This window comes from Apium graveolens, chromosome 4 (genome assembly GCF_009905375.1).
Source record: "Apium graveolens cultivar Ventura chromosome 4, ASM990537v1, whole genome shotgun sequence".
NCBI lineage: Eukaryota > Viridiplantae > Streptophyta > Magnoliopsida > Apiales > Apiaceae > Apium > Apium graveolens.
The window spans coordinates 299664769-299676638 of record NC_133650.1 but is presented as its reverse complement, the minus strand read 5'-3'; positions in this window follow the sequence as shown (position 1 = coordinate 299676638).

Genomic DNA, 11870 nt, shown 5'->3' with positions numbered 1-11870 from the left:
GATTATCCGTTGATTGACTATGATCAACGGATGCTTCATTATGTACTTCAACGGATGATGCACTTTGTCTTTCCACGGATGTTGCATTACTTCTATCAACGGATTCTGAATTATGACTTTCAACTGATGCATCATTTTGTGCATTATCCAAAGGCAGATTTTGAATCCTTTTCGAGGTGCCTTCTCCATCATTCTCATCTTCACTATCATCATAATATATCTCAATGTTGTCAAATTTGAGTCCTTCATGATGTCCCTCATCTGTTAGTCCATCAATCTTTTTATCATCAAACACAACATGCACAGATTCCATAACAATGTTGGTTCTTAGATTGTAGACCCTATATGATTTTCCAGCACAATAACCAACAAATATCCCTTCATCAGCCTTTGCATCAAACTTCCCTTTGTGATCAGGTTGATTCCTTAGAATGTAGCATTTGCAACCAAAGACATGAAGAAAGTTTAAGGTTGGTTTTCTTCTCTTGAATAATTGATAGGGAGTCATGCCTTTTGCCTGATTGATTAGAGAAATATTCTGAGTGTAACATGCACAGTTAACAGCCTCAGGCCAAAAGTATGTTGGGAGTTTTGACTCTTCAAGCATTGTTCTTGCAGCTTCAATTAGTGATCTGTTCTTCCTTTCTACCTCACCATTCTGTTGTGGAGTCCTTGGAGCTGAGAACTCATGCATGATCCCATTTTCTTCACAGAACAACCTCATGGTAGAATTCCTGAACTCAGTTTCATTGTCACTCCTGATATTCCTTACTTTAAAATCTGGATGATTGTTGACTTGCTTGATATGATTGATAATGATTTCACTAGCTTCATCCTTTGATCCAAGAAAGTAGGTCCATGAAAACTTTGAGAAATCATCTACAATCACTAGGCAATATCTTTTCCTTGAAATTGATAATACATTGACTGGTCCAAAAGGATCCATGTGTAGCAGTTGTAATGGTTCATCAATTGCTGATTCAAGCTTCTTACTGAATGATGCTCTCTTTTCCTTTCCTTTATGACAAGCATCACACAGTCCATCCCTTGAGAATTCCACTATAGGCATTCCTCTAACTAAGTCCTTTTTGACTAGATCATTCATTGTCTTGAAATTCAAATGGGACAGCTTCTTGTGCCATAGCCAACTTTCATCTGGACTTGCTTTGCTGAAAAGACAAGTAATTGATTCTGCATCTGTAGAGTTGAAGTCAGCCAAGTACACATTCCCTTTTGTAACTCCAGTTAGAACCACTTTGTTGTCCTTCTTACTTGTGACAACACATGCTTCAGAATTGAAGGAAACAGTATTCCCTCTGTCACATAGTTGACTGATGCTCAATAGATTGTGTTTGAGACCATCAACCAATGCAACTTCATCAATGATGACATTTTCTTTTGAAATCAAGCCATATCCCATAGTGAACCCTTTGCTGTCATCTCCAAAGGTTATGATAGGGCCAGCTCTCTCCTTGAACTCTGTGAGCAGGGTGAAATCTCCTGTCATGTGCCTTGAACAACCACTGTCCAATTACCATAGATTCCTTCTTTTTCCCTGCACACAACAAAATCGAATCAAGTTGATTTTGGTACCCAAGTTTCCTCGGGTCCAGCCTTGTTAGTCTTTTTCCTAGACTTCATACCTCCTGCATCTTTTGACTTAGGTAACTTTGGGTCAACCTTGGTCTCAGATGTAGTTGGTTGAAGTGTAGGATTAGTCACAGAATCATTTAGCACATTTGGTTGAATTTGATAAGGCATAGATTGTGCAAATATATTATTCCACATAGGCATGTTGTATGGCATTTGAGGCATACTGAATGCTGCAAAATAAGGATTATTAACATATGGCATGTTTGCAAAATGTGCATAAGGATTCTGTTGAGACATAACAGGCATAACATGCAGAGGTGACATGGACATGTTAGGCATGGAATGAGTTAAAGGCATGGGAGCATTCTTAACAGACTTGCAGTTAGCAGATAGATGATTAACACTTTTACAATGCACACAACTTTTTCTAGGAGCATACTTATCAGGTGTGTAATTGTTGTGTTTGTTAATCCCTACCTTCCCATTTCTATTAGATTTCCTTTTAGTTTCCTTTTTATCCTCAACCATCTTAAGCCTATTTTTCAACTGATCTAAAGTCATGTGTCCTATATTCACCTTACTGGCATCTTTGGATGTGCTAGCTTCTTCTTTGACAAAGTTCTTGGAAGTTGAACCAAACTTCTTATTGATATTTTTCAAATTGTTCTTTTTAGAATCACTTGCCTGTTTTAATTGATGAGCCTTCAACCGATGCTCCTTTTCTCCCTTCAACGGATAACTTTTATCATCCGTTGATTCCACATCCGTTGATAATCCATCAATTAATTCTACTTCCTTTTTGTTTTTCTTTCAGGCATTCTCACAGAGTGATTCAATTTCCTGAACCTTGACAATCTGAGCACTAACATCCCTAGATGTTTTCCAGGCCTTGGTTACATCTTGTTCACGTTCTAATTGTTTAGAAAGAATTTTTACTTTCGTGACCGATTCTTCTAGTTCACTCTCAACAGATTAGCATTTGATTTTAATCTTTTCAAGCTCAATTACCTTACCCTCTAACACAACATTCTTATCACTTAAAAACAAATTATTCTCTTTAATTCTTGTGTTTTCTTTAGCTAGCGATTTAAGGGAAACACGCAAATGATATAATTCATTGGACATATCATTTATAGCTTCATTGCATTCAATTTTAGAAAGCTGAGAGAGGTCAGTAGTAATTACCTGGTTGCTTGATGAACTAGTTTCATTTTCATCAGAATTAGCCATCAGGGCTAGGTTGACATATTCCATATCATCATCTTCATTGGCTCCATCCGCTGCCCAGTCATCCTGAGTCAGAAAAGCTCTTTCCTTTTGTTTGAGCAAATTGAAATATTTCTTTTTGTAATCCACTTGCTCAAATTTCTTCTTATCAGAGGTTGGCTTTCTACACTCATTTGCAAAGTGTCCACTTATGCCACAGTTATAACATTTGAACTTAGATTTGTCCACCATGTTCTTGTTTGACTTAGTGAATCTGGCATTTTTCTTGAATTTCATCTTTGCAACCCTCCTGGACAGAAAAGCCAGATGTTCATCAACATCATCAGAGTCATCTTGACTGGAACTATCTTCAACCTCAGCTACTTGCTCATTTCCCTTGCTTGATTCTAATTTGCTTGTGCCAATTTTGAGACTTGGCATTGTCTTTTCTTCATTCCTGGCTTCAGTCTTCTCATTGTCAACTACAATTGCAACTGATCCACCTTTTCTCTTTCCCTTTTCCAACATCTCATCTTGCTTCATCTTAAGTTCATAGGTCTTCAAAATTCCACATAATCTTTCAAGTGTGAAGTCCTTATAATCTTGAGAATTCCTTAGTGAAACAGTCATAGGCTTCCATTCCTTTGGTAGAGACCTCATGAATTTTAAGTTGGAATCCTTGACTTGGTACACTCTGCCATACAGCTTCAATCCATTCAACAGTTTCTGAAATCTATTGAAGGTATCATTCAGTGATTCTCCTTCTTCAAAATGAAAATATTCATACTGTTGAATGAGAAGCTGCATTTTGTTTTCTCTAACTTGTTCAGTACCTTCCTTCACAGATAAGTTGCACAGTATCCCAAATTTCCTTAGTAGTTTGGCTGTTAATGACATTATCAAACATATCTTGATCTAGGCCATTAAACAGAATGTTCATGGCCTTCTTGTCCTTGTGAACCTCTTCAATATCTTCATCAGTCCATTCTGCTTTTGGCTTGGGAATAGACTGTCCAACAGCAACTGTGGCAGTTACAGCTGTGGCCACCTTGTGAGGGATGTGAGGACCATTTTCAATGCAGTTGATGTAGCTTTCATCTTGAGAGAGAAGATATAGATGCATCTTCACTTTCCAGTGATGATAATTATCTCTTTCCAAGATTGGAATCTTTACACCAATATCCTTCTTACTCATGATATTCGTAGAATAGATCTTTAAACTCTTTGTAAGTTAAGAGCTTGCTCAGATACCAATTGTTATTCCCAAGGAACTAACAATGAGATTTACAGAAGGGGGGTTGAATGTAAATCTCAAAACTTTTTCAAGTTTTGTGCAGTTTCAAAGGTAGGTGTTTTGATGAACAGTTGTGTGTGAATTGCTTTGAGCAGGTACAGCCAGATATATATTAAAGACACAAATGTAAAGAACACAAAGGCTTTAAAAAACTTTTCTGGTGGATTTATTGTTCCACCAGAGATGTGTATTTCAGAAAATCTGTGATTCAAAAGAATTGATCACAGCTGCGTCCTAGTACAAACTAGATGATTTTCTCTCTATGTTTTTCTAAACAGCTCTGGAAAATTCACACTCTAGTTACTAGCTACAACTTGGTTTATATATCACCAAATTTTACAAGTGAAGATAAAAGTACAAATATAATTAAAAAGGTTCTTCACATGTTTCTTCTTCGTTTCTCTATCCAATGCAATCTAGGATAAACTGTGAATCTTTGAAAACTTCCTTGTTTACACCAGAATGGAAATGATGCATTTTCTTGATTCCTCCAAGAGGCTACCACATTCTAATTATCTATGTCAACCCATATGCCTCTGTCAGCTTATGAATTATCACTGTCAACTGCTATTGAACTTAGCATCCATTGAAGCTTTCATCCGTTGATGGCTTTATTCGTTGATGCATTAGCAGTTGAAGCTTTATCCGTTGATGCACTCATCCGTTGAAGGATGTTATCAGTTGAAGCTTTAGAGACATCCGTTGAAGCTTTGTTTCTCATCCGTTGAAGGCCTTTAATCTATCAGTTGATACTACTTCATTTATACAAAATTACAAGGCATGAAATATTTACAATTAGCCCTCCTATTTGCATATCCACTAGTAGTCAACATGATTTATAATTTCTTACAACATCTAAGAATTATAGCTTAAATACAGAAACTGAAATGTGCTACAATACTAAACTTATTTCTAAGTAAAGCTACTCCATCAACGGATAGCCAAAGTGGTCTTATCCGTTGAGGCTACAAACACTAGATTTTTACTTAAGTGTTTTGTTTAACTTATCATCAAACTAATACACATATTCCTAACACTCCTCATGAGAGGATTTACCACCGCTCGTCCGATGGCTTCGTCCCGGTTTGGCTGGAGCATCTGAGATTCGGGTGGAGCCCCCATTGCCATATGTTCATCAAACACTTATGCAAACACATATATAAAATTTCTCCAATGCAAATCACCCCGAATGGTATAAAATCGATGACTTAGTTTATAGCATGCTGCAATAAATCTGGACTCCTGCCCACCTTTAAACTTTTCCACCAAATCTTGTACCTCTCGAAATCCAGCCAAAAACCCTTTTATGAACTCAGTTTTCGGGCTGCGGAGTGCGGTTACGGCCCGGGTATAGCCAAGCCTGTTATGCATCAGAGTTCCCTGAAGCACTGGAATGGCGAATTAATAATGCTGAAGGGTTTTGACTTAGCATTCCTGCCTTACTTCACCCTGGGGCGCGTCCATACCAAGTTCAATCCCGCGATCCTGGGAGGGGAGGCCGTCACCCAGATTAAGAGATTTTACGACTGCCTTGGGTTTCAGCCGACCCTGGATACGTTTATGAATCATAAGTTGTTGTTCCAACTCTGATGTAAGTTGCACACTGATCCAGGTTTTTTCCTTTCATGTCGATCCGGATTTGGTTTAGATAAAATATTTGCTTTTGGTCCGGGTCTACCGCATTGCATGTTGATCCGGATCTTGGTTTTATTTGCTGGCCTCAGACCCAGGTCTGCCGCATTGCTTGTTGATCCGGATCATGGCCTTATTTGCTGGCCCTTGATTCGGGTTTACTGTTTTGCTTGTTGATCCGGATCTTGGCCTTATATGCCTTGTGATTTGTTTAGATAGAGTGATTACCTCTGATCCGAGTCCCTTGCTTTTCCTGTTGATCCGGATCATGGCCTTATTTGCTGGCCCTTGTTCCAGGTTTACTGTTCTGCTTGCCCTTTTGTTTTGCTTGCTTAATCCGGGTCATTTAGTATTCTTGTTTTGACTGTTATTTTTCCCTCTTGTGCAGGTCTGCCACATTATAACCCTTCCTTTAGGGCAATAATGTCTTCTTCCGCTTATATTACTGCTTTCAACTCCTTGGGCTTGGTTTATAAGACTTCTAAGGGAGCCCCCGGATCTAGATCCGGGTCTGCAGATGCTGAGGGGGGAGCCGAATCTTCTACCCCCCAGAATGTGTTTGGTCCGGTCAACGCGCCATTACCAGAGGATCCGGATATTCAAGAGATTTCTGAAGAAGAGGTCCCTCGTTCTAAGAAGAGGAAGTCGGTCCCGGGTAGGCCTCCCCGGGGCAAAGCTGTTGTCGCCGACCGGGTCATCTGCGACTCGGAGGGAAAAGGTCCGGACGGGGGTGCTGTGAAGATAGGGACCAAGACTTTGGTTGACCTAGCCGGGTTCATGTCTAGCATCCCCTCTGAGAAAGGCTGGGAGGAAGTTGAGGGATACAATATGGCTTCTTCTCTGAAGAGGGTAACCGGGCAGTGGGGGCAGGTAATTAAATTTCTATGGATTTTGTTCCGGGTTGTGCATCCCAATTTAATATGTACTTAGTTTCTTTTCCTCTTTTTTTTCTTTTTTTTTCTCAGCTTGGGAGTGCCATATCCATCTGTTCGGACGTTGCTTTTACAGAGATCCGGGAGGCCAACAACCGGACTACTTCTTAGAAGTTACAGGCTGATTGTTTGAAGGGTGAGCTGGAGAAGGCCCGGGAGAGCTTCCAGATTATTGAATCCGGATTGAAGGAGAAGTTGAAGAAAGAGCAGGATTGGGCTGATGGTCTTGCTAAGGAGTTGGAGAAGCTGAAGGCCGAACTTGCTGCCAAGGAAGATTTGAATAATGAAGCCATAATTGCTGAGTTCAAGGCCAATGATGTGTATGACTCTGAGGTTGCCCAAGTCGGGGTGCCCGAGGTCCGCAGATCCTGGATCGTTGCAGAACGGCACATCAAGACTGATCCATTGGCGAACTGGGACAGCTTCATCCGGGAGTTCCTTACAGCGAAATCGGCTGTCGAGCAGGGTCAGGGTGAACTGGAACCCTATGACGGTCCCAACCCCAGTTTCCTTTAGATCTGTTTCAGCTTTGTCGAGCTTTTCGGGCCTTGCCCATGTAATTCTCGTTTCTTAGGATTTCTGGTTTCCGTATTCGAATTTGAACCATTTGTAATATTTGGATTTGTTCCGGATTGATGGTAATCCGGATTCTGCTTTAAATTTCACTTACATTGCCTTGTACTTCCATTTTAGAAAAATGTTTGCTTTTCTTCTGGTCCAGGTAGGATACTCCATCCGGTAGTTTTTGCTTTCATGAGCAATCCGGATCCTGACTTTTAATCCTGGTTGTGGACATGTCCCCCAACCCGGATTGGGTTTATAGCCGGGTTGTTCCGGGTATGAAGCCTTATCAGGGTTGATTTTGCTTTTCGTATTTCATATCAATCCGGGTATGATACCAAAACTGGATTGATAGTTGTTTTTTCTTCTTTTTGTACTTAGTTTCAATCCGGGTATGCTACCGTTCCGGATTGATGATTGGTTATTTTTCTTTATATACTTAGAAAACAATCTGAGTACGTAATGGTTGTGTCCAACCCGGATCTGGAAGCTTATTCGGGTTGTTTTTGCTTATGATCAATCCGGGTATTCTACCAATCCGAATTGATGATTGCTTATTTTGCTTTATGTATTTTGAAAATAATCTGAGTACATAATGGTTGTTTTCAACCCGGATATGGATTCATGTCCGAGTTGTTTTTTTTCTTGTAATATTGCTTTCAATCCGGTTATGCTACCAATCCGAATTGATGTTTGCTTATTTTGCTCTATGTACTTAGAAAATAATCTGAGTACATAATGGTTGTTTTCAACCCGGATCTGGATGCCTATCCGGGTTATGTTTTGCTTTTAATATTGCTTTCAATCCGGGTATGCTACCAATCCGGATTGATGTTTGCTTATTTTGCTTTATGTACTTAGAAAACAATCTCAGTGTAATATTGCTTTTGATCCGGGTATGCTACCAATCCAGCCTCTAATTACTTAGAAATTTTCTAAGTAAATAGTGGTTGCTTTTATTTTCTGCTTTCACTTCGGCTGTGAGATTATATCCGATTGTTTTGTGCTTTCTTTACTAGTAATAAAAGAAATAATAACTTTCTGGGAAAGGAAAATTCTTTTTATTGACTTGAAACTTTCTTCATACAAAATATAGGATCATGGATTGGTTGCTTACCATAGGCTACAAGTTTTTGGTTGCTTTTTCTACTGGTAGAATTTTCTGAGCCTGAGTCCATTCCAAGTATTCGGGATCTTAGATTCATCCATGTTCATGAGCTTGTATGTTCCTAGCCTTAACACTTCCTTGATTTTATAAGGGCCTTCCCACCTTGGCATTAGCTTCCCAGTGTTGGTAGGATCTGAAGCTTCCGTGTCTCGAAGTACCAGGTCTCCAACTTGGAACTTTTTCAATTAGCTCAATATTTGTTCTGAGCCCCTACTCATTTGCTATTTCATAAAAATTGATTGCTCGATAGGAGGGGGATCCTACTTTGATTGGTAACATAGCTTCAGTTCCATAAGCCAACTTGAAGGGTGTTTCTCCTATGCTTGTTCAGGGGCTTGTTCTGTATGCCCATAGTACATTAGGCAACTCTTCTGGCCATTTGGTTTTACTTTCCCTGAGCCTCTTTTCGATCCCCCGAAGAAGGATCCTGTTGTTTACTTCTACTTGGCCAACCCCTTGAGGGTAGGCTACAGAAGATTTCTTGTGCTGGATACCCCGATCTTGAAGGTATGATTCAAATTCTGATCCAACGAACTGTGGCCCAATATCCGAGACCAATACCCTCGGGATCCCGAACCTCATCAAGATGTTATCCATGAATTTGATGCAATCTTGCTGGTTTATTATTCTCATGGCCTTTGCTTCTACCCATTTTGTCATATAATTAATTGAGACTAGCAAGTACCTGAGGTCTCCTTTGGCCCTGGGGAAGGGTCCCATGATATCACTGCCCCATACAACAAAAGAAATTGGCGACAAGACTGAGGAGGGTAGGACTGGGCTCATCCGGGTCACATTGCTGAAGATCTGGAATTCCTTGCATTTTTTCACAAAATCTATTGCATCTTGGTGAATTGTTGGCCAATAGTACCCTTGTATTATGATCTTGTGGGCTAGGGCCTTTGCGGACATATGATCCCCGCATATCCCTTCGTGAACTTCCATCAGACAGTACTGTGCCTCCCCTGGGCCAATGCACTTTAAGATTGGAGATGAGAAGGTCTGGCGATAGAGTATCCCCTCTTCAATGAAGAAATTTGTTGCCTTGGATTTTAATCTTTGAGCCTTCCCTTTGTCTTCCGAGAGCTCTCCCTTCTCCAAGTAGTTGATAAATGGAGTCATCCAATTCGGGCTGTTATCTATTTCCATGACCTCCTCAGATTTTATGCTTGGTCTCTGTAACTCTTCGAAGTAGACGGAACAATCCAGGTCTGATGAATTTTGGACTAGTTTAGATAGTGTGTCAGCTTCTGAATTCTCCTCTCTACAGATTTGAAGTATTTATGTTCTTGGTATTGAGGCCAGATAGCTTTGGACTAGAGCCTGGTACTTGGCTAGAAATGGATCCTTGGCTATGTACTCGATGTTTGTTTGCTTTACTACGATCTGAGAGTCATTGTAGATTTTGAGGTTCTGGATCCTGAGTGCCTTGGCTAGCTTCAATCCTGCTATTAGGGCCTCGTACTCTGCCTGGTTGTTTGTTGCTGAGAAGCCAAATGAGATTGTTGTTTGAATTGTGAATCCTTCGGGGCTCTTTAGGATGAGCCCGACTCCTGATCTTTCATTTGTTGAAGAACGATCAACTTTGAGAGCTCGGGCTCCTATGTCTTGATCAATATTTCTCTCAGGGTCAATGCTCATGGGCACAGGCTCTCCTTCCGGGAAATTGCATTCTATGATGAAATCGGCTAGAACCCGGGCTTTGATTGTTGTTCTTGGAATGAAACTCAAATTGAATTGACTGAGCTCAACTGCCCAATTTACCAACCTTCCTGAGATATCTGACTTGTGTATTATCTTCCTTAAGGGTTGGTTAGTTACCACCCGTATCTCCCTTCCCTGGAAGTAGTGCCTGACCTTCCTGGGTGCTGTAACCAAGACAAAAGCAAACTTTTCTAGCCTTGGGTATCGGGTCTCCGCATCTTTTAGCACTTGGCTCACATAATAAACTGGTTGATGTTTGTCATTTTCTTCCCTGATCAAGGCTGCTCCAACTACCAGGGCCCTTGCTGATAGGTAAAGGGATAGGGGCTCCCCGGGTTGGGCTTTTGTTAACACGGGGGTTGAGAAAGGTACTTTTTGATTTCTTCAAATGCGCTTTGGAATTTTGGGCTCCAATTAACTTCTTTCTTGTTGGTTGCTCCTTTTAACAGTTCAAAGAATGGTAGACATCTCTCGGTTAGCTTTGAGATGAATCTTCTAAGTGCTGCCGGTGACCCTGCTAGCTTCTGCATATCCTTTTGTGTTCTGGGAGGCTTCATCTCCTGGATTGCCTTTATCTTTTCTGGGTTGGCTTCAATTCCCCGATAGCTTATCATGAATCCAAGAAATTTTCCCGCCCCTACTCCGAATGTGCACTTTTTTGGATTGAGCCTGCGTGAGTATTTTCTCAAGTTGTCAAAACATTATCTTAGGTCTCCTATGTGACCGGGGATGCTTGTGGACTTTGCAATCATATCGTCAACATAGGATTCCAGGTTCCTTCCAATCTGGTCTTTGAAGATTTTATTTATTATTCTCTGGTAGGTTGTTCCCGCATTAGTCAATCCGAAAGGAAGCATTACATAGGCATATACCACCCTGTGGGTAATAAAGGCTATCTTTAGGATATCCTTAGGATCCATCTTGATCTGGTTGTACCCCGAGTAGGCGTCCATGAAACTCAGCATGACGTGCCCGGATGTTGCGTCAATCAATTGGTCAATATTTGGCAAGGGGTAAGGATCTTTGGGGCATGCACTGTTTAAATCGGTGTAGTCAATACACATTCTCCACTTCCCATTTGCCTTTTTTACCATAACAACATTTGTCAACCATTCCGGGTACTTGACTTCGCATATGATCCCAGCTTTGAGTAGTTTCTCAATTTCTTCATCTATTGCTTTCTGCCTTTCTGGAGCAAAATTCCTTCTCTTCTGCTTAACTGGCTTCCTCTCGGGGTTGACGTCCAAACTATGCATTGCTCTGTAACACCCAAAATATATTAGAGTACCCTCGGAGTAATGATACCAGTTCTTCTCTGAAGGTAGCCTCGAGTCCAGATCCTATCTTTACCTTCTTGGAAGGATCACTTTTATTGATCGGAATTGTTTCCGTTTCTACAATAGCCTCAATTTTGGAATGATCCATGCTTGACGCTAACTGCTGGATCCGGGCATCTGCATTCTTCTTCATATAGACCTGACCCTGGGCTGTCATTTCATCTTGGTTGCTTTTTTTACTTGACTTGTTTCCGGGTTCGTTGCTTGTAGTAGGATTCCCTTGGTAGAGGCCTGGGCTCAATTCAATCTCTGCTGTGACTTGGTTGTTTTTTTACTCTTTCGAGCTTGTCTTGGTTGTTTTTGGATCTGGGAGGGATTCTCTGATTTGGACTTCTTTTCTCGCATCATCCCTTGAGTGGGGGCGATGTTTCTTAATACTTTGTTATTTTCGAAGTACTACGGTCTTCCTCTTGTTGTCTTGATGAGTTTCAGCCATGACCAGA